Source organism: Toxorhynchites rutilus, chromosome 3 (assembly GCF_029784135.1).
Source record: "Toxorhynchites rutilus septentrionalis strain SRP chromosome 3, ASM2978413v1, whole genome shotgun sequence".
NCBI lineage: Eukaryota > Metazoa > Arthropoda > Insecta > Diptera > Culicidae > Toxorhynchites > Toxorhynchites rutilus.
Window position 1 is genome coordinate 145,260,667 of NC_073746.1, and position 27,394 is coordinate 145,288,060.

General features: G+C 36.6%; 1 protein-coding gene across 5 annotated transcripts in view; it reads left to right on the forward strand.

Moving 5' to 3' along the window:
- Positions 1–6,999: 6,999 nt before the first annotated feature.
- LOC129773113 (uncharacterized) overlaps positions 7,000–27,394 on the forward strand; it is a 281,523-nt gene continuing 261,128 nt past the window's right edge. Inside the window, exons 1-2 of one of the 5 annotated variants that reach the window (XM_055776668.1) lie at positions 7,000–8,057; positions 8,148–8,352. The gene's annotated coding sequence lies outside the window, so the exon portion shown is untranslated. Of the gene's footprint in view, positions 8,353–27,394 lie in introns of all 5 variants that reach the window. The other 4 variants (XM_055776667.1, XM_055776669.1, XM_055776670.1 and 1 more) reach the window with 4 other exon arrangements.

Sequence of the window (27,394 nt, forward strand, 5' to 3'; positions counted from 1 at the left end):
GTTTCCACACCGACAGACATTGCTTTGAACAAGATTTATTCTGTGGAGATGCACATCTAGCGAGTAGTGGTTGGACATAAGTCTACTCATTACACGAATGAAGTCACGACTTAAGTCCAAACCTTTGAACTACGCTCTCGAAGAAACCTTTGGAATAATTGAATATAACCACCGCCCAAGAATTCCAGTGTCCCAATCGGTTTGCCAACTCAAGAGGGAACTCTGACGCAGTAATTGGAAAAATTCATCGTATGAAATCTGTCTATCAAACAATTCGCCTTCCTGGGCACCCACCTTTGCGAGAGTGTCCGCCTTCTCATTGCCAGGAATTGAGCAATGAGAGGGGACCCAAACAAAGGTTAACTTATAAGATCTTTCGATCAGTGCACTCATCTGCTGTCTCACTTTTGTGAGGAAATAAGATGGGTGCCTACTAGTTTTCATCGACTGGAGAGCCTCAAGCGAACTGAGACTATCCGAGAAAATGAAGTAATGGTCTGCAGGCTTGTTGGAGATCATCCCCAATGCGAAGTCGATTGCTGCCAGCTCAGCAACATAAACGGAACAAGGTTCCTGCAGTTTACGGAAGGCGCTTGAATTTTCATTGAAAACACCGAAGCCAGTGGATCCATTGAGGCGAGACCCATCAGTGAAGTATCTTTTCATGCAATTGACTTTTTGGTACTTTCGGTTAAAAATACGGGGAATGAAAGTTGGTCGAAGCTGATCTGAAATCCCAAGTATTGCTTGTTTCATCGACAGATCGTATTCAATTGAGGAACTGCTGATGGTGAAGTGAGCACGGTCTGGAGTAAACGATGGAAGACAAATATCTGATGAAATATAGTGATGATAAATTCTCATAAACCGAGATTGTATATTTAGATGAAGCATTTTATCAAAGTTTTCAATCACAAGTGTGTTCGTGATACCGCATTTCACCAGTATTCTGAGAGAAAGTTCCCAGAATCGGTTCTGTAGAGGAGTTACTCCTGCCAGAACCTCGAGACTCATGTTATGCGTTGAGTACATACAGCCGAGAGCTATACGCAGACAATGATATTGAATTCGTTCCAATTTTAGAAGGTGACTTTTAGTTGCTGAGAGAAAGCAGAAAGAGCCATACTCCAGAATAGATAGAATAGTTGTTTTATAAAGCGTTATGAGATCTCCCGGATGAGCTCCCCACCACGTGCCGCAAATCGAGCGGAGAAAGTTGACTCTTTTTTGACATTTTTGCTTCAAATACGTAATGTGGGTATTTCAAGTGCATTTTGAATCAAACCAGACACCAAGGTACTTGAAGGTCAATGATTGGGTAATGTTTCTCCCCAAAAGCTTAAGTTGCAATTGGGCTGGGGACCGCTTTCGAGTAAACACTACCAGTTCTGTTTTCTGCGGCGAGAATTCGATCCCTAAGTTCCTTGCCCAAGAAGACAAGTTATCTAGGGAATTTTGCAATGGTCTTTGCAAGTTTTCGGCATGGGGACCTCTGACGGAAACCACACCATCATCTGCAAGTTGTCTTAGCGTGCATTGTTCTGCCAAACAACTGTCAATATCTTTCACATAAAAATTATAAAGAAGGGGGCTGAGACATGAGCCTTGGGGTAGACCCATATAACTATTTCTGGAAGTTGTCAGCTGTCCAAGGGTGAAGTTCATTTGCTTTTCTGACAACAAATTGTACAAGAAGTTATTCAAAATTCCAGGAAGTCCACATCTGTTCAGATTGTCTGACAGAATTTCTATGGAAACTGAATCAAAAGCTCCCTTAATATCCAAGAATACTGAAGCCAGTTGCTCCTTGTGCGCAAAGGCCAGTTGAATATCTGTAGAAAGCAACGCTAGACAATCGTTTGTTCCTTTGCTCTTGCGAAACCCAAATTGTGTACTTGATAGCAAATTATTTGTCTCGATCCATTGATCGAGTCTTCGAAGGATCATTTTCTCCAGCAATTGTCTAATGCACGAGAGCATAGCAATCGAACGGTATGAGTTATGGTCAGACGCTGGTTTGCCAGGCTTTTGAATTGCTATCACTTTGACCTGTCTCCATTCGGGTGGCACAATATTGTTTTCTAGTAGAGTATTGAATAAGTCTAGCAAGCGTCTTTTCGCGATATCGGGAAGATTTTTTAGAAGAACGAATTTAATCATATCGCTTCCGGGTGAAGAGTTGTTCGATGAAAGAAGAGCCATAGAAAATTCCAGCATTGAGAATGGTCTGTCCAGAGGTCCACCGCTTAGAGACGTTTCTCGAAGAATATGTTGGGCTGGAACTGAGTCTGGACAGACCTTTTTAGCGAAATCGAATATCCATCGGTTGGAGTATTCTTCACTCTCGTTGGTAGATGAGCGGTTACGCATGTTGCGAGCTACCCTCCACAAGGTGCGTATTGAGGTTTCACGAGAAAGACCTTCGATGAAATTGCGCCAGTAACCGCGTTTTTTTGCTTTAACTAATTGTTTCAGCTGTATTTCAAGCTTTGAATATTCCTCGAAGTGTGTGGATGTTCCATGTCTGCGAAAAGCTTTGAAAGCATCAGATTTTTTCAAATACAATTTTGTGCATTCATCGTCCCAGCCAGGAGTGGCTGGTTTTCTTTTAAATGAAGCACTTGGAACTTTTCTTTTTTGTGCTTCCAGTGAGCTTTTATACAATAAATCGACGAAGAATCGATATTCTTCCAATGGTGGAAGTATATCTATTGATTCGACACCGATTGTTACCGCCGTTGCAAATTTTTGCCAGTCGATGTTCCTTGTTAGATCAAATGGAACTCGAGATGGTTCAGTGGATTGCGGGCTACACTTGATTGATATATTGATTGGCAAGTGATCGCTACCATGGGGATCATTGATGACCTTCCACTGACAATCTAATGATAGCGAGTTTGAGCACAAAGATAGATCGAGTCGGCTTTCCCGAGCCGGAGGTTTTGCAATTCGTGTCACTTCACCAGTGTTCAAGATAGTCAAGTTGAAATCGTCACATAAATCGTAAAAAATAGCCGCCCTAGCGTCATCATAAAGATCGCCCCACCCAGTACCATGGGAGTTCATGTCACCCAAAATTAGAACTGGGGTTGAGAGAATCGAAATTAGATTCCAAAGTTGACTACGGCTAATGGAAGTATTCGGGGGAATGTATACTGAAGCTATGCAGAGTTCTTTATTCTTTGCAGTTATTTGACAAGCGACGATTTCGACGTCTGATAGAGCTGGGAGAGGAATTTTATAGAAAGAGTAGCACGTTTTGATCCCTAAAAGTACTCCTCCATAGGAATCATCTCTATCCAGGCGAATAATATTAAAATCGTGGAAGTTGAGTTCTGTGTCAGAAGAAAGCCATGTTTCGGAAAGAGCGAATATATCACAATCATAATTTTGAAGTAAAAATTTGAACGAGTCTAGTTTAGGCACTAGACTACGGCAGTTCCATTGTAGCACATTGATCATATCTTCTACTACGTTAGATGAATTATCCATCGAAAGATATGATTGATGCAAGGAGGGGCCATGAAGCAGTCAATTGCTTAAGATAAGACTTTAAAGATGGAAGCAAGGCAGAAATAAGGCTTCTGAGGGGGTCTTGAATTTTGAACATGTTTAGTATGAAATCCACAATGTCCGAAAAAGCTATCAATCCTCGATTAGATGCGAATTTTCTACGAGAAGATCGAGGAGCAGCGTTTTTATTTCTCTCTTCTCTGGGTAATGACGTAAAATCCTTGCTGCAACCAGGAACTGGCTGAGAAGGAGCCTTCGGATTCGTTTTTTTGCTACTATTACCCTTGGAATTAGACAATCTTCCGAGGGTCATTTTAGCTTTCTTACGGTGCACCATTGGTGAAGAGAGCTTTCTTTTTGATGATTCATCCTTTATTGAAGATTCTGGTGCAGCCGAAGTATGACCCTCATCAGAATCAGAATCCGATTCTTGAGATGACAAAACCGAAAATTGGTTTTCATTTTGAGCGGCTGATGCGGTCTTTAGCATTTCAGCATACGTCCGCTTGGAGCGTCCAGCGATAGAACGCGTCACTTTATCGGAGTGCTGTTTGTACCTTGGGCACTCTTGTAGAGGGTGAGGATTCTCGCCACAGTGAATACATTTTTCCACTGTTTGAGTGCAAGAATCCTCACTATGTTTATCGCCACATTTGCCGCAACGAAATTTGTTGCCGCAGTGGCTAACCGAGTGTCCCAACTTTTTACATTTGGTACAATTATAAACCCGCGGTACAAACAGGCGCACTGGGAAAAAAACATTTTCTACTTTCACATAGTTTGGGAGAACAGAACCTGCGAAAGTAACTCGAAAAGAGTGCGAGGGCTTATAAACTTTTTTATTTTCTTCCAAAGATGCTGAATGCAGATTTCTAACATCCAGGATCTTTACAAGATCTCCAATCATCGAGTTTTTGAAGGAACCCGACGCTTGTTTTAGTTCATCGACACTCAGACTCGCGTCGGTTACTACGCCTTCTATCTCCACTTCTCGAGAAGGGATGTAGATGTGATACTCCCTGTTAAAAACTTCGTGGTCAACAATCTTGTTGGCCACATCAAAAGTCGGTGCTTCTACACGCAGTTTGTCCGGTCTCTCTTTATGTATCGAGACGCCCTTATAATTACGCAGCAAATCTCTTGAAATATCAAGAGTTCTCAAAGCTTTTTCCTTGGGCCGAAAGAAAACAACCCATGGTGCCTTCGAGGACTGTTGATAATAACGCGTCCGCGCAACATTGGCATCAGCAGATGTCATAACGGTTGCGCAGACGGTGCGCAACCGCCTATGAAAACGAAAAAAAACTCGCACGCACACACACAACTCACACGCACACACTCGCGCAAAAACTCAACTTAAAACTAACTTAGACTAAAAACTAACTTAAACTAAAAACTAGCTCAAATCAAAAATCTTCTTGAAAAAAAAAACAATAATTTCGTAAAAAAAAAAAATTTTAATAAATAAAAACTCAATAAAAAAATTTAGTCTGATGAGTTCGAACAACTTGAACAACCCTATTCAGGGAGCTATACAACGCTGCACGCTACGGTATAAGCACAATAGCGAGACGGCAAAAACTATTCTATTGTACTTCTCTGTTTGATGTTTGGTGAAGATACAAATGTGACGCTCAATGGAACCAATTCACAGAACACCGGTCCAGCGTCGCTGGAGAGGTGCTGCTTCCTCGCTGTTCCGGATGCGTTGGCACTTAACTTGTCACCAATGGGCGAAAGAAAAAAAACAACAACCAAAAATCACTTTGGCGGAGGGGGGAAAAAAAACTTTCCAGCTTCGATATTGTAGCGGAGGACGGACAATGTGTGTCCGTCTCTTGCAAATAATCGACGAGGAATGTAGTAGTACTTAATAAACTTCATTCTATTAGGACATCAGAAAATTGATGTTTAGCTTGTTGTCATTACAGAGAGGTTTATGGACTCGATTATATACAGTCTCCGATTTATTTTCACTCTACATAATTGAAACCTGTATAAAATCGAGTTAAAAAAAAATCTTTTTATTTGTTTGTTATACATGCACTTTTGGTTTTTTGAATTAAAAAAAGATTTTTGATTAATCCCCTTAAAGTCAAAAAACATCTTTCTCACACGAAACAAATAAATTTATACAGAATCTCTCAGGAGGTGAAAGATGATCTAATTGCTCTACAATTTGTTCTTTGGCCCCAACTTCTATCTTTCTTAGTTTCGCTGCAATATAGTTACAAAAAAAATCTGGTGAGAATTCAATCAAAATCTTCAAAAATCACGATTTTTACTCGATAGAATTTTTGAGAAAAATCGAAAAATTTGTCCTTCATATTTCTGTAGTTTAGGCATTCAAGAATGTACTCTAGAAATGACTTATCGAAAATCCTATTATTTACCGAGCTAGAACCATTTTAGTGAAGCGTTGTCTAGCCTGGTACGGCCATAACAATGAACTTCAAACTCGTTTTTCTCGAAACTAGTTTTTTTCCAAACTGGCGTACACGATATCTCAAGTTCTACTGAACCGATTCATGTCGAATTTATATGAATACAATCAGAATGCATCTCTCTACCGCATGAACCTCTAAAAAATGATAATTTTTAAAATTTTACTATTTCAAAAAAATCAGGAAACGTAAGAAAAATCATTTTAAACTGCATTTCGTTTTTCAAACAGCCGCTATTTTGTCAAAAAAGAAGTTTTTGACTTGTCCGAGGTTCATGTGATAGCGACATATTTGCTGATTCAGAATCGATTTTTTTGTTTCAGATAACCAGAAGGGCTGGAATCGTGCTCGCCATAGCACAACTTTTATTTGAACTCCCTCACTTCATCAGCTTGTAACTATGTATAAGTTATGAATATTTTTTCTTCGTTCAATTTTTGTTTTATTGTTAAAAGACAGATGAACAAATAATGATATGATGGAAAGTAAACATATTCTTTGTTTTATTTTTACGAAGCTCGAAAAAACGTCCGAATTTCATGTCTCTACACTAGAATACCCCCTTAATGTTGATATATTAAGTTTTTACTTAAAATAAGTCATATTTTAAATACGAAAACAAATTTTTTATAAACATTTCATATTTCTATTCAAACATCAAAAGCATTTTATTTTGATTCTCAACATGAAGGCTGCAAAAAAACTTGAAATCCCAGAAAAAAATATTTTTCATGAATCGAGATCGAAAAGAAAGGATCGATTTTCTCGATTTTTGGAGTACAAAGAATCGATTCAAGATCGCCCAATCCTAATTTCGATACGATCCACGTTAACCCTGCTAGTTGAATCGTCCGAAAAGTTTTGCACACATTCACACCACCGCCAATCTCATCCATCTTTAAATCCGCCAGCTTCACAGCCAATCTTCAAAGCACACTCTCAAAACTCTGGTACCGGCAATTCTTTTTGCATGCATGTTCCGTTTCAAATGGCTTCTCTCAGTTCTTGCTCTCATCCAGACGGACGCGCGGAGGCATTCAGCGGAGCCGATTCCACTCAAACCGCTCATGGTGCTGCTTTACTCCAACGGTTCTCGCATTACGTTTCGAGACGTTTTCGACGCTGGACGTGTGTTTCTGTAGTTGGAAAGAAGTCGCGAATCGCGTGCCAGCGCGTAGTTGTGCTCCGGAAAGCCCGTTCTTTCCACCAGCTAACAGACCGATTCATCGAACCCCAGGAACTCATCCTTTGAGGGAGACTCTTGAGCGTTGGACCACTTGTGGATTGTTTGTGTTTTTTTCGGAAGCCTTCGCGGAGTGTTTTGTCTCTTTATGTGTGAAAAGCAAGTATCGCTGGTACGAGACATAATTTGTGGTGAACTTTTGGGACAAATCCGAGCCAAGAGCAAAGAAATATCGACTAACTTGGTGTTGTAAATCAATTAGCTATTGGTTAGTTTGGGAAAGGAAAACAATCGCGAGTGATAAAATCAAAAGAAGTTGATCTTCTTAGTTGAAAAGTAGTGTACTTTTTGTGAACCCCGTAGCAGCAAAAAAACGGAGAGATTTTGAAGCTCAAACCAGTGTAGCAGACGGTGAAACAAAAAAAAAAAGCAGGAATAGTGTAGGGTGCAAAGGCGAAATCGCACAGATCTTGTTCTTCGCCACGAGGTATATATTTAGTGGAGGTGCCTGTCCAGAACGAATGTGCGCGATTGCAGGCGATCTTGATCAAGGGGCAAGACCGTTACCAATCGCGAAATTTCATCTCCTAATCCGCAGGAGAAGCGTTGGCGTGATAGCTGAGCACTGTCCATTTCTACCAATCATACCGAACAAGGATTTACGCCTCGAGAAGTGCTAGCCTCGAGGTGGAGAATTTTCGAACGAGTTTCGCTGTTATGTTGAAGTGCGGAAAGTTTGACACCAAGAAGGTTATCTAACGATTGGGTACAGGTTTCCGGTAACCGGTGTGTATATTACCAACAGTTAGTGAATCGTCGCGAACGATTTCGATTATTCAATTACCGGTGTGCTTAAACGACTTCGGAAAGTGCCCTGTTTCGATAGGCTGGATTTCTTGGAGCTAGTAGGAAGAAAGGTGCTCTACTTCGACGTGTTTCAGTGTTTACGATGCGGATCAGTGCGGGGAGAGAAATAACTCCACTTTAATTATTTTGAATCTGGATAGGATTATACTCATACATTAGATCACTTTGTAAAACGCAACCGGAGGAATCCAGCTGGAATAATCTTCGTAGTGAATCATTCATAAAACTCAGTTTATTTTGGACAAGTTTGAGTTGGATAACGCCGATCTCTTGGTGCGACAACAAATTTCTGAAAGGTGTTCATCAACGGAAAATACTGCGCAGCCCATCACCGAAAGCGGCTTGGTAAGTTGCAATATATATAGTTGCGATTACGAAATCAATGGCACAGGTTGAGATCCGTCGTTTTACGGTCAATATTGCTTTTCTTTCATCAGTGTTATATCAGTTTTATGTGGTATAAATGAAGTGTTCATACTATTGAGCTGTGGACTCAACCCCGGATATTTGCTATATTGCTTTAACCGTTTGAGTGCGGAGCAAATTTTGTGACCATATGTCAAAAATGCGTATTAATTTGGGTATATTTTAAAAAAACACTTATACACGTAGATGGATTGGTGCAAAAACCTCGTAATCCATCGAAAACTGGATAAGCAATAAGCGATACTGGAAAAATAGCCTTCGCATGCTTTTTCTATCCTATTGTTAACAAATGCGGCCCCCGTTATACTCTCAAATGTACAAATGTACAGCCAACATATTTCCCAAACGGCATGCCCTAAGTGTTTCACTTAAAGGGGTATTCTAGTGTAAAGACACGTATCTCAGACGTTTTATCGAGCTCTGTAAAAATAAAACAAAGAATATGTTTACCATCTGTTTTATCATTATTTGTTCATCTATCCTTTAACAATAAAACAAAAACTGAACGGAGAAAAAATATTCATAACTAGAATAGTTACACCTGTTTATAGATATATAGTTTTAAAATTATATTTAAGAATTCGGTTCCTTTAAAGTTACGTAACTGAGCCTGTAAAAATAAACGAATTATAAAAAAATATAGAATAGTTACATGCTGATGAAGTGAGAGGGTTCAAAAAAAAGTTGTGCCATGCCGTACACGATTCTAGTCCTTCGGATTATCTGAAACAAAAAAAAATCGAACAGATTCTGAATAAATAAAAATGCCGCTATTGCATGAACCTCGGACAAGTCAAAAACATCTTTTTTGACGAAACGGCGGCCGCTTGAAAAACTAAATACGGTTTGAAACGTTGAACGGTTGAAGCGCTTCTATGTTTCCCGATTTTTTAAAAATAGTAAAATTTAAAAAAGAGATGAATTTAGAGATTCATGCGATAGAGAGATGACTGCAGATTGTATCCATATAAATTCGACATGAATCGGTTCAGTAGTTATCATGTTCGCCAGTTTGGAAAAAACTAGTTTCGAGAAAAAACGCATTTGAAGTTCATTGTTATGGCCGTACCAGGTTAGATACCGCATCACTAAAATGGCTCTAACTCGGTAAATAATAGGTTTTTCGATAAGCCCTTTCTAGGGTATACAGGGCGGACTCGATTATATACAGTTTATAATTTCTTTTCAATGTATATAATCGAATCCTGTCGTAATCGAGTCAAACAAAAAAAAATTATTCGTTTTTTTTGCATGTATTTTTCGTTTTTTGAATAAAAAAGAAAAATTTCATTTCTGATTCATCCCCTTGAAGCAAGAAAACACCTTTCTCATAAGAAAAAAAATATTTTATCCAAATTCTCTCAGGAGGTGATAGACGATGATATTTGATTAAAAAAAATCCTTCTACGCATATGTTCGAATTTCAACAATAACAGAGTTATAGAACTTTTTTTTTTGTCTCGGACTCTGTTGCCTCAAACTGGCTCTACATTGAAAAGTACGCTACGGAAGACGATTCTGTTGCTTTCATTTGAAAGATGAAAAAAATTAGCACAGGATATAATAGTGGAACATCTAAATTAGTGAGTTTTAATAACATTTTGAAGTGAAAAACTCAAAAGTTAATAATTTATAATGTGTTATTATTTATTTTATCCTAAAAATTATATTAAACTAGATTGCTTCTATCAATTAAATTGAAGCTCTTTCACTGCTCTACAAATTGTTCCTTGACACCCAACTTCTATCTTTCTTAATTTGGCTGCAATATCGATATAAACAATTCCTGGTGAGAATTCAAGCAAAATCTTCATAAATCACGACTTTTACCCCACTGTACATGTAATAGCCACTTAAATTTCACATTAACGTTGAAAGGTTATATTTCTTCTGGAAATAAATCATATTTGAAATATAAAAAAAATATTATTTTCCAAACTGTATATAATCGAGTCCAAAATTGTATATTATCGAATCACATATAATCGAGTCTGTATAAAATCGAGTTTGATCTGTATTCTTAAATGCCTAAACTACAGAAATATGGAGGATTTTATTTATTTTTTTCAAAAAAATAACTAAAATACTTCCTTCACATGGATCGTAGTCAAGATTAATTCCGACAACCTACAATTTTTTTATGGTACACTTTCCTACACTGCGTTTCACAACTATAGAACCACTCATTTTTTCTGAGTTTCCAGAGACATGAAAGAAGTCGATTGAATTGAAGTATATAGTGTAGGATATAATAACTGGCCATTTGAATCTTATTGTTGTGTTTAGACGCGAAACATTCAAAAAACTAAAATTCCAGTGTTTCATAACTATAGAACCAGATGGAAAAAACTCTTACTCCTAAACAAAATTAACGTCAATTTCACATGAATCACAATAAGTTTCCAGTTCGTAAGTCATCTTTAATTCTCAATCAGTTTAAATAATCCATTCGGGGTGGTTTTGACCAAGTTGCGCCATGTTGTAGTTGTATCTCGTTCTTCGCAGAGGATACTGCTCGTTTAAGCTCTTCAAATCGTTCATACTGCTTGTAAGCTGCTTCTACTATTCGTACGATCACTCCTCATAAGTTCTTGATAGAGTTTTCATTTGGTGAACAAGCTGACCAGTCCAGAATCTGAAGTCCCTATTCAATAAACCATGCCATGACCTTCCGGATTTTATGAATGCCAAATTACCCAATTATCAAGATGTTTTTGATGCAAAAACAGAGGTAAATGATTCTGAAGTACTTCATTGCACTTCTGTTGATGCATTCGTGTTGGAGAAAAGCTATCTGAACCAAGTCGTTTTGAAAATATTTTCCTCAAACCATCCAACTGCCGCTTGCAAAGTTACGAGTTGAAAAATGACATAACAAGTCCTTCGAGTATGAAGAGATTCTATTGAAGTTGGATTTCTTTTTATTAGAGAAGTTCTCCTGACATAGTGAAACCCATGGGATTAGATTCCACATTAGTTTTTGGACCCGCAACTTTGAAGATGGGATTTTTATGGTTTGGGGAGAATTTTCTCAAAAAGGCCTGGTTTAGATAGCTTACCATCAACACAAACGAACATTCAGAAGTGCAACGAAGTACTGCAGAATCATTTACTGCTGTTTTTACATCAAAAACAATGTGTTAATTGGGTAATTTGGTATCAATCCATAAAATCCGGAAAGTCATGGCATGGTTTAATGAATAGGGGCTTCAGATTGTTTATCAAGCCAAAACCCTGTCAGCAACTTCTGAGGACTGATCGGACGAATAGTAGATGCAGCTTACGAGCAGCATGAGTGATTTGAGGAGCTTAAACGAGCAGTATCCTCTGTGTGGAACGAGAAACACACTACAACATGGCCCAGCTTGGTCAAAACCACTCCGAATGCGTTATTTGAACTTATTGAGAACTAAAGATGACATATGATTTAGAAACTTATTGTAACGCATCAACATCGAAGTCCGCGAGGAATATTCACGGCCAGAAGGTTATGCTGTCTATTTGGTGGGACCAGGTGGGTGTTGTGTACTATGAGCTGCTTAAACCGAATGAAACCATTACGGGGGACCTCTATCGACGACAATTGGTGCGTTTGAGCCGTACACTGAAGGAAAAATGACCACAATACGAGCAAAGACACGATAAAGTTATTTTGCAGCACGACAATGCTCGGCCGCATGTCGCGAAATCGGTCAAAACATACTTGGAAACGCTGAAATGGGAGGTCCTATCTCACCCGTCGTAATATCCAGACATTGCTCCGTCCGATTATTACCTTTTTCGATCGATGTAACATGGCCTGGTTGACCAGCACTTCTCAAATTTTGATGAAGTCAAAAATTGGATCAATCAGCTGACAAACCGGTCGTTTATTCCGCGAAGTAATAAACCATTTTTGTAGAATAAAGTATTAATTTTTGAAAAAAAAAACCAAGAAACTTACCGGTATTTCTATTATAATAGTCGGTAAAATATAGTTTTTTCACATCAATATGCAGAAATCGAGGCACCAACATTCCATCAGTAAATCGCGATCACTCAGAGAGATGGAATGTTTACGGTTCAATTAAAATATTTGCACAGTTCATGACTCACGGTGAAGAAGTGCGACATTAGCTATGCTAATCAACAGGTAGCTGGTTACCGCAAATAGACGACGATATGCAAACATTAGCGCATACTCGATGCGATGATTCGCATGCAAATAAGCTCAGAAATGGTTTGTTCCTTGCGATTGTCCGACCATGAGAGAGCCGAAAAACCACATCGATCTCGTTGAAACGTGCCGAACAATTGCGACTTTTAGAGTAATCAAGCTTCGAGAGTTCTCTTTTTTCTATCCACCATGGAACCATTTCAAAATATCGCTCGAAATGAAAAACATAAATGTCTTTTTGATCCGATGGTGTAATTATTGAAATGGTGTACACTATAATAACAAATTGTTGCTGATCTGTATTCCCAAATCGAACACGACGCAACGCAACGAAAATCCATCACTTGCACATTTCACCCTTCGCGGAAACTCGTATAAAACCAGACAGCGAGCGACTTGTTGTTCGAAACAGTTATTAATTGTTTTGGTTACCGCACCCGCTGCTGGTCGCTCGCTGTTCAGCTGACCAGTTTTTTACCTTTTCTTTCTAAATTACACGCAGAGCACACGGTTCACAGATGAATGGACCGACCGTACGAAGGTGTGCAACACCAGCCTCCCCCCCCCCCCCGGTCGTCTCCGCCACCGTTGGGCCAGGTGATAGTTTGCGATGTTTTGGTTGGCCTGCCGCCGAAATACGGTTGTTACGGTTACAAAACCTCGCGAGCGGCGGGGTCCTCTGTCGGGGAGTCTGCTTATCTAGCAATTTTAATCTCAATGTTATGCTCAACCTTGTGAAAGCCAAGTGTTGCAGTGTTGCGATTTTACGCCAGCGACATCGACGGGTGACGAAGTGGGGAGCGTGTAGACAACAATATACATTGTGGAAAGAATGTTGCGAGAACAACAAGATTGTGCAGAACCATTGTCAGAGGGTTTGAATTAATCCACCGCAAGAGTGAAACCAGCTAAATTCTTGGAAGCATATGAACGAAAACGTACTCATTACCCACGTTGAATGAAAAATGTGCATCATTATGATTTTTTTCGCAATTGTTGCACGGCGAGTGTTTGGATTGGATTCACTGGTTTTGCTTCTTTTGACTTCCATTAGAAGATTATGGCTTTAATGGATGGGTAAAATCTTGATGAAGTTCTGACCATTTTGAATCATATGTGGTTTTTGGATTGCAAACTGAGATTTAAATTACATTTTCCTCTATAACTTTTATCGAATTATGAAACGTATGCGTAAAACTAACCAATTTGATTTATAAAACTTCGTTTTATATTAAAAAGACGAAAGCGATTAATTCAATAGAATAACAAAATGAAATTCATACATGGTATCTACAACGCGGCCTGTTTGGGATTCTTACTAATATTTAACACAAAGCGCTCTAAATATTTTTTTTATTGGGAACTTTTTTTTCTCCATTTGAAAGACATTTATTCGTAGTTGGCCTAATCGAGATATTTCCTCAATTCAACTTAGGAATCTACAGTTCACTTCCATAAACTATTAGCCTTTCGATAGTTCACACCTTTTCTGAGCCTACAAAAACAAAAATAAAACACAACCTTGCTGATAACATAGAGTTTATCACTTTCAACTATTAACCTTGAGATGATAGTTTGAGTTTAAGGTTGTGCAGACTGTACCCTTCTTAGTTACCAGTAGAGCTTCGTAGTATCCACTAGAGCTCTAAAATGAATCGACTCGACGATATATTCCGTGACTAACTGCGCGTAAGACTTCTAATGTTTAACCCGGGGCGTCGGAGATTATTACTGGGTAACACGAGTAAGCAATCGATAGGACTCCTTTACAGTTAATCGAATTGACGGATCGCGCGCAATACTATTTATTCAACGCGTTGGGTAATCAGAGGAGAAAAACGTGCAATTCGTCTACGATGGATGAAATCGGTGATATATCTAGTTCATAATCGCGTGTAGTACTCATTAATTTCAACACGCTGCGACGGAATTTTTTGAAATTTGTTTTTTTGCAATTTTATATTTTTTTTTACAATTTTAAAATTTTACAATTTCACAACTTGGCCATTTTTTTTGTAATTCAACATTTATTGGCGATTTTACACATTTCTGTAAGCTTTCTGTTTATTAATCTCACTTTTTTTTAAATTTTTCTTTTTTTGTAATTTTTGAATTTTTTATTTGACAATTTGACAATTTAAATTTTTTGCTATTTTACAATGCTACAATTTTTGCAATTTGATTTTTTTTTCAATTTTACAATCTTTGAAGATTTACAATTGTCTACAACTTTATTTTTTTTTCAATTTTACATTTTTGTAATTCTGTACGTTTTTTTTTAAATTTTACAATGCTCTCCGATTTCAAAATTTCTCAATTATTCAATTTTACATAATTGTTTTGTTGCAATTCTACAATTGTTGGTAATTTAACATTTTTTTGGAAATTTTATATTTCTTCCCAATTTAACATTTTTTTGCATCTTTACAATTGTTTTTTTTTATCCCATTTATTTATTTATTAGGCTCATTAGCATTTTAGCTGTAACAGAGCCGGGTTTGAATCGTGTACATGTAGGGGAAAAGGGGGGAATTTGGACCACCTAAGCAAATCGCCTAATATTTCCAAACTAATACGGTCTAAATAAAAAATGTCACATTGTATACTGAGCTACTCTTGTTTTCTCACAATAAATAATGTTTAATCATTATATAAAGCTTCAATCTACCAAATATATCATGAAATAAAAGAGATGATTTTTGGACATTCAAATTTGATGCGGGGTGATTTGGGCCGTCTGTGGGGTGACTTGGTCCAGTGTGTGTTTCATCGAAAAAAACATACTTAGGTTTATGTAAAGTATTTTAGGATAATGTTACCATCAGTAACAATGTTTCGAGATCGATACCAGGTGTCTTGGCCAGATTCCAAACCAGAAAAGTTGGATTGACACCATCTCGAATTCTGCATGAATCTTTTCACTGTTGTTCGAGCATTTTCAAACACTTTTGATGCTTGGTCAAAGAAAATCCGTTCTCGATGTCCTGCGTTGCTCTTTTAAGCTCCTCTTTCTTTCAACACTGTCTGTCCATCCTCTTCTTGTAATCCAGCGGAATCTGGAATCAATTAGACCAACGAAAAGTCTCAAACCTGTAGGACCAATTCACCCCACAGAAACGTGTCACCATGTCACCCCACACAACACGCAAAAATTAAAATGAAATTAATTGCATTTATTGTTATCAAACTTACAGTTTCGCTACATCAAATTGTTCCTCTTCTGTAGGCGAACAAAACTTTACTGCACAATACACGAAAAGTTTGTTTAATCAGCGGGAAAAACCTTAAAACCACGATCGGAAAACTCACATTTTTTGACGCTCAAAGTACTTGATGAATTTATGCTACAGTTTCCCTCTACTTGTGAAATTTTACCAAAATTTTTTTTACTTTGGGTACATACGGTTCAAAATAGAAGGAAATGACATTATAGAAAATCCAAGTTGAGCCGTAATTTTTGAGATAAAGGGGTGGTCCAAATCACCCCATATGACCAAATCACCCCGTGTTACCCTACATATGTTTATGTTTCTATAAATTGTAAATTACACAGTAGTAGTAGCCATTTAGGCGTTAAGTTTTCTGTTCCATTACATTATGGTAAATTACACAGTAGTAGCCATTTAGGCGTAAGGGTATTCTTTCTGTTCTTCCATTGTTCAGCAGACCGGATAGCGGAGACAGTTCATATTGATCATTGTTGGATTATTTATAGAACAGCAGCCCGATGTTTCTTGCAGAGCAGAGCAGTTGTATGGATGAATCGATCTTTGTTCCACCGCGGATCGATCTCCATCGCTGATGATGGTTACGTGGACGTAGTTATTCTATAACAACACAAAGATGGTCAATTGGGGGCCCTGAGCTTAAACTCACGATCGATCGCTTAGTAAGCGAACGCGTAACCAAGTGACTACGAAGACCCCCCTTTACAATTGTTGAAATTTAACAATTTTTTTTGCAACTTTACAATTGTTGAAATGTAACTTTTTTTTTTGAAATTTTACAATTTTCCGCTGTTTAACAATTTCCTGTTTTTTTCTCAATTTCAAATTTCATAATTTGCAATTTGAATTTAAAAATACAGGTCGGACTCGATTATCCGGAGACTCGATAATCCGGAGTATTTTATTTTTGATTTCGGAAATTTTGAATAATTTGTATAATAATTCTATATTGAATAGCTAATATGGGTATCAAAAGAAAGGGCTTGATTAGTAGAATGCAGTTATTTATGAATAATGCAAATCCAAGATGGCGGCCACTACAAAATGGCGGATTACATATTTTTTCAGAACCCCATCAATATGGGTATCAAACGAAAGGGCTTGACTAGTAGAACACAGTTATTTATGAAAAATGCAAATCCAAGATGGCGGATTTCATATTCTCTCTAATTCCCATCAATATGGGTATCAAATGAAAGGGCTTGACTGGTAGAACACAGTTATTTATGAAAAATTCAAATCCAAAATGGCCGCCACCGCAAGATGGCGCCATATATATTTCTTTCACAACCCCATCAATATAGTATCAAATGAAAAGGCTTGACTAGTAGAATACAGTTATATATGAAAAATGCAAATCTAATATGGCGGCCACTACAAAATGGCGGATTGCATATTTTCTCAGAACCCCATCAATTTGGGTATCTAATAATGATGATACCCAAATTATATATGAAAAATGCAAATCTAATATGGCGGCCACTACAAAATAGCGGATTGCATATTTTCTCAGAACCCCATCAATTTGGGTATATAATGAAAGGGCTTGACTAGTAGAATACAGTTATTTATGAAAAATTCAAATCCAAAGTGGCCACCTCCACAAAATGGCGCCATATTTATTTTCTTCACAACCCCATCAAAATGGGTATCAAATGAAAAGGCTTGACTAGTAGAACACAGTTATTTATGAAAAATGCCCAAAAATGTATCAAAAGATAGTTCACGACTAGTAGAACATAGCAGATAATGAAAAATCAAATTTCAAGATGGCCGCAGTCCCCAAACAACTAATTACTTTTTGAATGGTTTCATTCAGCTTGACCTGTTTCTATGTATGTTTGAATGTTTGTTGGGTTGTCCCACATTAATAGAAAATTGACCCCGTTCCTGTTGAATGATTGATCTGAAGTTTGGAACATACATTTAATTCTACTGTCATTATAAAACTGCGTATTCCATGCATCTTGAAAAATTCATTGAAAATTTGCAGAATACACTACACTATGAACAACATAAATTCGAAAGTGTCGCCGCCACAAAATGGTCGACTATGTATTTTTTTGCAATCCCCTCAATATTGGTATCAATGAAATGATTTGACTAATAGAATACAGTACAGGTCGGACTCCATTATATACATACTCGATTATATGTGATTCGATTATATACAATTTTGGACTCAATTATATTCAGTTTGTAAAAAAATATTTTTTTTATATTTCAAATATGGCTTATTTCATGAAGAAATGTAACCTTTCAACGTTAAGGTGAAGTTTAAGTGGCTATTACATGTACAGTGGGGTAAAAATCGTGATTTTTGAAGATTTTACTTGAATTTTCACCAGGAATTGTTTATATCGATTTTGCAGCCAAATTAAGGAACATAGAAGTTGTGCGTCAAAGAACAAATTGTGGAGCGGTTAAAGAACTTCATTTCAATTGATAGAAACAATCTAGTGCAATATAAATTTTTAGGATGAAATTAATAATAACATATTAAAAATTATAAGCTTTTAAGTATTTCACTTCCAAAGTGTTATTAAAATTCACTAATTTAGTTGTTCCACTACTATATCCTGTACTAAATTTTCTCATCTTTCAAATGAAAGCATCAGAATCGTCTTCCGTAGGGTACTTTTTAATGTCGAGCCAGAGTCCGACAGAGTCCGAAACCAAAAAAAAAGTTCTGTAACTCTGTCATTGTTGAAATTCGAACATATGCGTAGAAGGATTTTTTTCATCAAATATGATCGTCTATCACCTCCTGAGAGAATCTAATTGTAGAACTGTTAGAGACCTTCAATTTGATTGATGGAAACATTCAAGTTTATTATTTATTTTTTTTGCAATTTCATATTTTTTTTTTGCATTTCTGATTTTTTTAATTTTTACAATTTGTTGCACGGGGGTCTTCGTAGCCACATTGGTTGCGCGTTCGCTTAGTAAGCGATCGATCGTGAGTTCAAAACTCAGATCCCTCATTGATCATTGTGTTGTTACAGAATAACTACGTCCATGCAACAATCATCAACGATGGAGATCGATTCAGTGTCGGAATTCTAGCCTCTCTCTATCCAAATGCAAGCTCTGCTTGCAACAAAAAAAACATCGAGCTGTTGTGCTATAAATAACACAATAATGATCATATCAACTGTCTCCGCTGTCCGGTGGTCTAACTGGATAATGGAAGAACAGAAGGAATACTCTTACGCCGAAAAATGGCAACTGTGCTATTTATAGATATGATAAACATGTGACATGTACACGATTGAAATTCAACTCTGTTACAGCATAAAATGTGCATAAAATAAACAAATGAAATAAAACAAATTGTTGAAGTTTTATTTTTTTTGCAGATTTCCTTTCTTCTGCAATTGCACATTCATTTACAATTTGTTTTTTTTTCAATTTTCCTTTTTGTTCTATTTTAAACATTGTTTGCAAATTAACAACTTTTTGCAATTTCACAATTTCACAGTTTTTGTTGTTTTACTCTTAGCAAAATTATAATTCCAAGGCACACTTTTCAAACACCATTCCCAAAATAGAAAACCCACAATTTATGATATGTAGTTCCTTCCGCAGAAAAGCAACAGGAAATCCGAACCGAACCGGTTGCGTGGTGGTGACAGTTTCAAATTTTCTTCTGAAGTTTTCTACCGAAGAACACAGCTCTCGCCCCTGGGAATTATCTTCTTCGTATCATTTTTTATATGCGCTGCACTTTGACTCCACTCTTCACCCGGAAACAATGCTCACGTAAAAATAATGATCGATCGGGAATAATGAGTCCAATGAGTCCGAACACACTTCCAAATTCACACAAGGATCTCTTCGTGCAACACATGTCAAAATCAATTCACTTTTTATTACTTCGGATATCATGTATGCAATTTCTAGAATAACTCATGGGTAGAAAGCCTTGGTATTTTGTGTGGTTTTATAGATGCAGCTGATAATGGTCGATTCATGATTCATTCTTGTTCTTGCGAGAACAATACATAAGCTTGTCATATGTTGATGCATCTCTTCTTCTTGTCTGGAAAATCCATGCAAAAATCCAAAGAACTTCTTAAACTTCAATCACCTCCTCGTTTGAATAACATCTTTTTTTCCGCCAGCCATTTGGTCAAATCGAAGGGATTGCGGACAATTAATAGTCCGAGGAAGCCAGGTCTGGAGAATACAGGGTATGTGAAACGAATGTGAACCATATTTCCATTTGTATTGCGAGCACAAATACTGAGCCGTGAGCGTTGTCGTTATGGAAAACAATATCGCATGACTTCCCCGATTAAAACAAATGTCAAACACAAACAAAACGATCTGACTGATACTAGGTGTGTGTTTTTAAAGAGATTCTACTAACATAACATAAACTCGATAAGCGCTTTGCATATACTTTTCAAGCAAACCTAGTATGAGCATTCGAAATTGTTTTTCATTTTTCAGTACATGCTCACTCTTACAAGAACTTAAAAAATAGACTAAACTTATTTTGGTTATGGTCGGAGTACAATAGACCTTTGAACAATTAAAGGTCTATTGTACTCCGACCATAACCAAAATAAGTTTAGTCTATTTTTTAAGTTCTTGTAAGAGTGAGCATATTCTGTGTGAAAAAATTATCTCCAGTTATGCATTTCATTTGGAGGGATGATTTTGACTATTTTAGCTGAAACTTAAACAGAATCAAAAAATTAATCGGAATGTAGCATAAGATCGTCGGCTCGAACGTAGATAATTCCGTTCTTGGTTCGTGTATAAATTAATAAATAACCTATTCAAAAAATGTGTCAGCTACAAGCATCCGAAAATAGATGTGCTTTTATTCTGCCATAGAATTTCTCCATGCATATCTCCAAAACCATCAACTCCTGCCAAATTTAGATAAAGGCAGTCCCAAGCAAGACATGAAAAAAGAGTTTAAGCGCTATGTGATTAAAAGTCCGCATCCATTGCGGACCAATTTCGCATGATCCGGCCTAGAAAGCAGATTTGCCCGAGATAACTGTTTGCCTGACTCTAAATTGAATTTAAATTCTTTCATCCCCGCCCCTCGAAGGTTCACCCGGGTGAGTTCAATGACTCGGAACGACCTTACCGTTGGAAAAGAGGATTCAGCTGTCATAATAAGCTAGCGCGAAGAAAGCTGCAAACTAGAAACGATCAGAATTTGACGAGCAAATGATATTTGATTAGCACCTATGGCAAAAAAATACAAAGTCACTGAACGTAATCACAGAAGCTGCCGTGTAGCATATATGTGGTGTGCTCCATATGTATAAGTCGGACCATTAACGCCAGCTCCAGCACCGTTCCTTCCAAAGTGGTTATAATCTTCAGATCGATGCTACCTATATGAGCTGACTAAATCATGGGGTGGTCTGCCATTATGGTTCACTGCACGATTAGTACCTGGTTCAACATCAACCCCAACTCCCAGTTGTTGATCAATTTTTGCTGGGGCTAGCGGATGGGAATGCGATTGATAGGAGAGAGAAAAAACTGACGCTTGTCAATCAATACGATAATGATAATGGTACGACCGCTGATGACGATAATGTTGCTGGTTGGGTTGTAGTTGAGCGCTAAATTTAATGCGGCTGCATGCAAACCTGAAAGGAACTCGCTTCCCTCGACAACGGCTGCCGGCCATTGTTCGCAAGGATTAATTTTCTGCGTTCCCTTCAAACTCCTTCCCGCTGACTGTCGCGTGGTTACATACTTTGCAGTTAGAAGACACTTAGAAGCGGTCGGTGAATTTGCATAAAACAACAATTGACAGTTTCGTTCGGACAATCTGTGAATGGAATTTGATTCCATTGACGTCTATATTAAGATGTATGATCTCATCCGTAATCCTTCATTCTGTATTCACGCCAAAGGTCGAAGAACTATAGAAATGTGCAAGGATAAGTAGCTGTATAATTGCACCGCCTTAATCGAGACCAAATTGAATGCAAAGCAATTCAAATACATCGAATCTGAGATGGAGATTTCATTCAGGTTCATTCCAACTCCGCGCTGCCGTCAGACGGTCTGGTCTAGACTGATCAATTTATGATTCGTCGAAGAATATTCAATCCCATCGGTATAAGTTCGATGAACTATGAACTCGAAGTAGCTTCGAGTAGCTCATTGAACGAAGTAGACTACGATCAAAGATGTTTATGGAAATAGCATATAAATAGACTGCTGGGAGTTGGGAGAGGTGATCGAACTTCGATGAGCCTCTTGAGGGTTAGGTCTTCAGATAGGTATAAAAAATCTTACTTCTCAATTACAATAGATGCAAATTTTTCGGCAACGTAACACATAACATAATAAGTTCGTTGGATCATATAAGGTTGGTATAATTGCAGACATTTTTTTATAAGTTAGAGATTTAGAACTATCCGATTTTAGTGAAAACAAAAGTATCATTTTGAAGGCAGACATGTGTTCTACAATATTTTTTGAGAGACATTAGGAACCTGAAGCCCTAATAGCATATGATTTACTGGTAAATGCTATTAATTCAAATGATCCATTTTTAATTTCTTTTTCGAATTTGAAGGTGTTTTAGAAAATAACATGTTTTACGTAATATTTTTCATGCAATGGATGTTTCAGTTGGTTGAACGTCTGCTAATTAACTGTTGTAAGCCAGATTCCATTACTGTAACGTTAATGTAAATAAAATTTGTGCACTTGAAGAAAGGATTTTAGTTCTGAGTTCAACCAAAAGTTTATCTTGGAGATTATGAGCTGTGAGAATAATAAATTCCCTCGGCGATATGAATGTACTTGCATATACCTATATCATAGTCTTCTATCACAGAGCTTCTTTCTATTGCATCGAAAAAGGTATTCATCAAACTAAATACAAAATTGATTTTTTTTTCAAATGTGCAATCTCACATAAGTAATAGAATATACACAAACGAAATTGTTCAATTTATCTTATTAATGGCCTTATGATTGTTTTCCTATCCCTACACCACATCAATCAAAAAGTTTCCAGAAATCGTTCAGAAAACTCAAAAACTAATTTCATTTTCCAAGCTTATTTTATACAATTCAAAATCCCATGAACCAGAACATATCTCTTCCTTTGCGAGCAATTAGTCTCCTTGCTATAAACAGTAGAATAACTTGAAATGTAAATACACAATAGATATACGAATTGATTTGTAAATTGAGTGTGATCTTCGACATTGTAACAATTGTCTTATATCCCATCCTTTTCCTGAAAAAATATGTCACACTTCTAAACTCGAGTCCACCGCGAGTAATCGGTTTTCCACCTTACTAGCCATAGAGTTAGGAACATTTTTTATATATACAGCCATTCCATGCCAAACCGAAATAGTAGTTCTCAGATTTTCGTCAAAAGTGGTAATTTTATTCTTTATCGCAAAACATTAGACCCGTATTTTTAATTTTTTTTTTTTATCAGGGTGCCCATTTACATTTTAGAGTGGTCCGAAAAATCATTTTTTCCCAAAAATGACTTTGTTCAAAAATTCAAAACTTTTGAAACCACTTAACCGATTTAGATGATCGACATATAAAATTGAAGCCAATGAGCTATCCTTTTATCAAAAAATATTGAACTTGCAGATTAAATGGATTTTATTTTCGTAATTATTGATTGTAGTCGTTTTTTATTGTATTCATGGCTTTGGACTAGGATTTTCTACCCAACATATTTTTTTCGTTTTTGAGTTATTATTTTTCAAAGTGAGTCGATGGTTCGAAAAAACAAATTTTCCCAGGGTTGCCACATATACAGAATATTCTGTATTTTACAGATTTTTCGCCAAATTTCAGATGAAGAATCTGTATATGCAAATTTACAGATTTTCTGATTTCATTAATTTTATTACAGTGCATACATAGATACTATGATTAATAAAAATACTGAACGCAACGTTAGGCTTCGTTAGACGAAATCTTGAGCGATTTGAAGAGCTCTAACTATTCTCTTCGTTCCAAGTTAAGTAGTTAAGTATCAACCATAATCAATCAGTCAATTTTATAATGACTCATTTAAACGAACCGATTATGCTGTTCCTTAACATTGTTCTACCGTTCATCAATAACGTCAATTGCACTTTTCAATCAGAAAGTTCTGAATTTTATGAGTTGTATAATGAAAAAAGAATGTTATTATTGATCATGTTGGATATTTTTTGTTTTGTAGAACTAAGTGCAATGATTTGCTGATGCTGATCTTTTTTTTTTTTTTTTTAATTCGTTTATTTTTACAGGCTCAGTTACTTAAGTTTAAAGGAGCCGAATTCTTAAATATATTTTTAAAACTATATATATATAGAAACAATTTTCTTACATCTATGGTTAGTAAGGTGGAAAACCGATTACTCGCGGTGTACTCGAGTTTAGAAGGGTGACATATTTTTAGGAGAAGGATGGGATATAAGGAAATTGTAACAATGTTGATGAGCACTCAATTCTTAAATCTATTCGTATATCTATAGTTTATTTACATTTCAATTTATTCTACTATTTATAGCAAGGGGACGAATTACCCGCAAAGGAAGGAAAGGAGGGTATGATGCTGACCTTGATGTGAACTATTTTGAAGACTTTCTGAAGAAGCCTGAGTATGTTTACGTTGGTATCAATGCAGAAGAAGCTGAAAAAGAATTGGATACAGCTAGAAACCTTTAAATCTTTTTGTCGTGATTTCTATATTGAACTCGTGAAACAGATTTAAAAGAAATTTGATTTCAATGATCCGGCTATCAAAACTGCGGCCTTGATAAACCCTCAAAATTTCGTCAAGCTATCAAATCTTAATGATTTTATGCGCCAATTTTCTCAAGTCGGTGATAGACAAGGCATGGATAACGAATTCACGAATTCAGGCTACTCAAGACGAATCTAATGGGGCGAAAATCGAGTGACTCAGATATAACATGGTCCTAGATGTTGGATGTCAAAAGGCGTGATGAAAAATTATTGTATCCATAGCTAAGGTCGTTTGTAAGCGTGTTGAGTGATTTTGTTCGCTTTATAATGCCGGAGTCCGGAAATCAGTTGGCACCCACAATTATATACTCTATTTTGAAAGTGAAGAACTATGTATCGGCTCAAGTAAGAGCTTTGAGGATGAAATTGACGAAAAATTTGAAGGCGAATTTCAACAAAACCAACAAAACATCATGTAATTCAGAGAATTATGAGAAACCCTTTCTAACTGACCCGGCAAGCTTGTTCCCGCCCAAAATTTGTTTTTTGTTATCAATATCTTCAAACATTCACGTTCTCTTACTAAGCGCAAGTTCATGAGTGCAATCGCAGAATTGTTCATTGAATGATCTTCTAATCGACCCCGTTGAATTTACCTTTTACTAAAAAATTCCTAGTACTTCTACCAAAACTCATCATTATAATATCAGATTATTTTCAGACACAATTCGCGTTCAAGATTTTTCAACCACTTGCAAATAAATTTTTCTCCGTTACATGGAATAAATGTTTAATACAGAAATCATGATATAATAAAGACAGACTCCTCCCCTTTTCTCCTCTTAGAGAGGGGGAGGAGTGCCTATGCACCATAGAAACGTTTCGTGCCCCCTAAAATATTCACATGCCAAATTTGGTTCCATTTGCTTGATTAGTTTTTAGAGTTATGCAGAAATTTGTTTTTCATTTGTATGAGAGCACACTCTAAAAGAGTGGGGAGGAGGGTCGAACCACCATAGAAACATTTATTGCATCCTAAAACCTCCACATGCCAAATTTGGTTTCGTTTGCTTGATTAATTCTCGAGTAATGCAAAAAAATTTGTTTCATTTGTACGGCAGCCCCCCTTAGAGAGAGGGGTGGATTGTCTAACCACCATAGAAACATGTAATGCACTCTAAAACCTTTAGATGCCTAATTTGGTTACATTTGCTTGGTTAATTCTCGAGTAATGTAGAAATTGGTGTTTCATTTGTATGGCAGAACCCCCCACCCCCCTTAAAGAGGGGGGGGGGGAGTGTCTAACCACCATAGAATCATTTATTACACCCTAAAACCACCATATGTCTAATTTGGTTTCATTTACTTGATTAATTCTCGAGTAATGTAGAAATTTGTGCTTCATTTGTATGGCAGCCTCCCCTTAGAGAGGGGGGAGGGGTCTCAAACTATCACGAAAACCTTCCCCTGCCCCAAAAACTCCTACATAACAATTTTCATGTAGATTGGTTCAGTAGTTTCAGAGTCCATAAGAATCAGACAGACAGACAGAAATCCATTTTTATATATAAAAATTTTGTTGTTTTGATACGACTTTAATAACTCATAAATCTGGAAAATAAATTCAAAATGAAAATAGACCTTTATTTTAATTTTTTTCCCTTTTTTTTCGACACAGATTTTTTATATAGATTTTTTTGCTAGAAATACAGATATACAGATTTCTTCTGAAAGCTTTACATAAATAAATGTGGCAACCCTGATATTTCCCCATGTTTTCCACTACAAAAAATCATAACTTTTGAACTGCTGGACCGATTCGTATGATCGACATATCAAATTGAAGCTTATGAGTTAGTTTTCTTTAAAAAAACATTACTTTTGCGAAAAATTTGGATCTTCGTCTTTGTAATTATTGATTGAGTTAGTTTTTTCTAGTTTTCTCGGTTGAAGATAGAGGCCGCTATATTTTATTATATTGTTTGTGGAAAGCTGAGGATTTTTTTTCATAACATATCTCGATATCAGAGATGCTATTTTTTTCGTTTTTGAGTTATTATTTTGTAAATTTAACATTAAGTCTTCGTTCAAAATTCATTTTGTAAAATCATATCTCAAAAACTAAAACAATAGCATCTCTGATAACGAGATATGTTATGTAAAAAATCCTCAGGTTTCCAGAAAAAATATAAAAAAATATAGCGCCCTCTAGTCAGAAACAATAAAAAAAACTACTACAATCAATAATTACGAGAATAAAATCCATTTCATTTGCAAGTTGATAAAAGGCTAGCTCTTTGGCTTCTATTTGATATCGGTTAAGTGGTTCAAAAGTTATAAACTTTTTAGAAAAGTCGTTTTTGGGTAAAAGTGGAAAAAATGGATTTTTCGGACCAACCTAAAATGGAAATGGGCTCCCTAATAAAAAAAGTACGGGTCTAATGTTTTGCGATAAAGAACAAAATTACCACTTTTGACGAAAATCTGAGAATCACTATATCGATTCGGCATGTAATGGCTGTATAGCTTTAAAGATACAGATAAGAATTCGGCTCCTTATGTAACTGAGTCTGCAAAAATAAACGAATTTTAAAAAAATATTCGAGGGGTTGTATTAGAGACACGACTGCTTAGGACGTAGGACTACGATTTTTTTTTAAATTTGTTGGTTTATCATTCCGGATATTATTTGCGAATGCGTCGAAATTTCATAACAAACTCTTTAGTATAATGTTCCGAGGACCCTGAAAAGGTTTAATGGCTTGCGTGGTTTTGTAGAATCATTTCTAGAAGCAACGATTATTTCTTGCGTTTGCGAGAACAATACACTAATTGGTCATATGTTGCAATTTGTTTCTTTATATCAATGCACGTATTG